Consider the following 3,998-nt stretch of genomic DNA (forward strand, 5'->3'; position numbering starts at 1 on the left):
ATGTGTAGTATAAGTGGAAAGAATGTTGGATTTGAAACCCAAAGACCTGAGTTTAATTCTTACTTCTGATGCTTATTGTGACCATGTGACCTAGTCCCTATGTGACCATGGGGAAATCATGTAACTTCTCTTGGTTTTAGTCTTTCATTTGTAAGGTGGGCCTCACAGGTTGTAAGAAAAGTGTTTTTTAAACTTTAAAGGAGGGAGTACTATTATTATTTAACCTGGTAAGGCATGAGAGCAGGGGTAATCTGTTTTTACAGCAATCTAAGAATTTCTTAGCCAAAGTCCTAAAATAGCTTAACACCAGCTTCAATGGCCATTCCCACTGAGATTATACGTAGGTAGTGTATCTTTAAAAAGACAATAGAGTTTTGAGGGACTGATAGCAACTGTTTTCCTACAGAAATTTTGAACTATCATGGCTCAACAGATATTGAGAGAAATATGGAAAAAAAGAGGATGAAGAGAATTTCTTTCCTGAGAAAACTTTTAACTTCTCACTTCTCAGGTTCTATCTCCTACTATCAATATATGTAAGCATTTTTGCGGGATTCAAATCACGTAATTTACAGAATACTAAGTGGTTTTCCCAGACTGACCTTACTATGGATTACCTTGTCATTTTCCAATTCTTTGACCCTTCTTTCCAATTTCTTATAATGTCTTTATGTTTTTCTGACTCCACTCCTAAAATCAGTAAATCCTATGAATTTCCAGTTCTAAAATATCATAACATATTAAACAAACCAGCCTATGTATTTCTACAACCAGCAACTAAAGTTAAACATGCTATGTAACATGTTGAGCTTATAAAATTAGCAGATAACTGTTCTAATTGATATACCTTGATATCCCAGACCTAAGGAATTTTCAGACCCTTAGATTGCCAACTCCTTGAGAGCAGGGCCTGCTTGCTTTTCGCCTTTTTTTTTGTTTCTCCAGCACTTAGCATGGTGCCTTGCACATAGTAGGTATTTATTTAATAAATGCTTGTTGACTGTTAACTGCTAACTGACCACATTACAGGCATACCTTGGAGATAGTAGATGTTCAGTTCCAGACCACTGCAATAAGGTAACCATCTCCACAAATAAGTCACAATTTTTTTGGTTTCCCGGTACATATGAAAGTTATGTTCACACTGCACTGTAATCTATTAAGTGTGCAATAGTATTGTATCTTAGAAAAAGTACATACCTTAATCAAAAATACTTTATTGCTACAATGATCCAAGACAATTCTCAAAGACTCTGATGGAAAATGCTGTCTACATCTAGAGAAAGAACTGGTGGAGTCTGAATGCAGACTGAAGCAGACTATTTTCACTTTTTTTCATAGTTTTCCTTTTGTTTTGTTTCCACTTTTACAACATGAGTAGTATGGAAATATGTTTTACATGATTGCACATATATAATCTGTATCAAATGGCTTACCACCTTAGGGAGAAGGAAGGGGAGGGAAGGAGGGAGAAAATTCAGAATTCAAAATTTTATCTAAAAAAAGAATGCTAAAAATTGTCTTTACATGTAATTGGAAAATAAAATAAAATACCATTAAAATACTTTATTGCTAAAAAACGCTGACCATCATATGAGCCTTCAATGAGTTGTAATCTTTTTTCTGGCAAGGGTCTTATCATCATGTTGATGGCTGTTGACTGATCAGGGTGGTAGTTGCCAAAAGTTGGGGTGACTATGGCAATTGCTTAAAATAAGACAACAATGAAGTTTGTGGCATCAATTCACTCTCCCTTTCACCTGAACACTTAGCAGCCATTGTGGGACTAATAGCTGACCTACTTTCAATATTGTGTATCAGGGAATAGGGATGCCTGAGAGAGGGAGACAGGGAACGCTAATTGGTGAAGTCAGAACACACACAACATCTATTGATTAAAATCACCATTTTATATGTGTGTGGTTCATGGTTACAACAATCGCATAAAAGATCACTACTCACAGACAACCACAACAGATAAAATAACAATGAAAAAGCCTGATACGTTGTAGGAATTACTACAATGTGACGGAGACACTATGGGAGCACGTGCTGTTGAGAAAGTGGTGCCATTTGACTTGCTCCATACAGGTTTGTCACAAATCTTCAATTTGTACAAAAACACAGTATCTACAAAAGGCAATAAAGCAAAGTGAAATAAAACAAGGTATGCCTGAACATCATGCGTTGAATGCTAATCTTTCTTTCATGAAATGTGATTCTGTAATCTAGCTTTGTTATATGTTATGAATATCCAAACAAAAGGAGGGGGAAAGGTACAAAATCCTCAGGTCTATGAATTACAGTGTTTAATTTGTGTTTAAAGTTTACTGGTATTTTTGCTTTATATCAGTCATTAATGTGATAGATGTCCCCACTCCCCCCGAACCCTCCATTATAGAAATAATAATGGTAAGGATAGCTAGCATTGACATAACTCTTAATAACATTCATATAGCTCTACATAATATATAAAACACTACACACACACATATATGTGTGTATATATACATATTACATGGAAAGAATTGCATGAAATAATGAAGAGTGAAACGAGCAGATCCAAGAAAACACTGTATACAGTAACAAATATTGTTGAAAGAACAATTGTGAACACCTGAGTTATTTTGAATATTATAAATACTCAAATCAACTACAAAGGATGCATAAAGAAAGATGCTATCCATTTCCGGAGAAAGAATTGATAAATAGAAGTATATATAGTAAAATTTAACATAGACACACATACCTGTGTTTAATGGTGGTCTTCTCTAGTGTGGGGTTAGGAGAGAGCGAGAACAATTTTTTTTAAGTGACAGTAGAGAACAAAAAAAAAAAACTCTGAAGGAAGCACAGAAAAGCAGAAAATGTTTAGTATTTATTAAATAATTTTTAAAAATTGTGAAATGGAGATTCGTCATTTCATACTGAATCCTCTTTTTGTGTTGTTTTGTGCACATGGGAATTTTTTTTGTCCTTTTGTATTTAAGTTCAAATTGAATAAAAATGAAAATTTAAAATGAAAGTATATGCACAATAAATTCTAAACCTTGCTTTTAAAGCTGTTCTGTTACTCTGACACTTTCTTCTGAACTTCTTTCCATTCTCTTCTATGAATTAAAAAATACTTCCTCACTAACCTCCCACTCTTTTTCCAATTCCTGTTCCCAATGAAAAAACTGAAAAAAAACCAAAAACCAAAAACCCAACCCCAGACCCTAAGCTTTATAACAAAGAAGCATCGTCAAACAAAATGAAGTCACGTAGTGGCTATATCCAAAAATCTGTTTTTCTGCATTTTGAATTCTGCCTCTCTAATCAAAAAGTGAGCAACATATTTCATCACACATGGAAGCATGATTGCCTATTGCACTGATCAGTTTAAGTTTTTCAAAGTTTTTTTTTAACCGTGTTATCCTTGTATAAATTGTTTTCCTGATTCTGCAGATGTCAGTCTGCATCACTTCATACAAGCTGAAATTCTCTGCAATTATCTCTTTTATAATTCCTACCAGTAACAATAATATCCCATTGTATTACATACCAGAATTTATTACCATTCTCCAAATAATGACACTCCCTTAGATTCTAATGCTTTTCTTTTTCCTTTTACTTCTACAGATTAAGGGATTTGTTTTGCTTGTGATTATTCTTTTCCGAGTATTATCTTCCCTCTTAAACTTCCTCCACCCATCCTCTTTTTTTTCCTGTTGAATCTGATGTATTTTTATATCAAGATGGTTGTGTTTGTGTGTATTCTGATACTGGATCCTCTCTACAAATGACCCCATCTTAGGCTGGAAGCCTAATTCTCCTCTTCTGTTTATAATCATATAAATGACATTTGTTATATAACATAAAACAGTCTTTGTGTCCATATTTCTCCAGTGTGCTACAGTTTATCACATTCAAAATTAGCAATAACTGTCTTAGAATTCTGAGTCAGAGTAACTGTTTCTCTTAGAACACTGAACTGTCTACCCCTGCCAAAGCAGACT

This window comes from Notamacropus eugenii, chromosome 7 (genome assembly GCF_028372415.1).
Source record: "Notamacropus eugenii isolate mMacEug1 chromosome 7, mMacEug1.pri_v2, whole genome shotgun sequence".
Classification (NCBI taxonomy): domain Eukaryota; kingdom Metazoa; phylum Chordata; class Mammalia; order Diprotodontia; family Macropodidae; genus Notamacropus; species Notamacropus eugenii.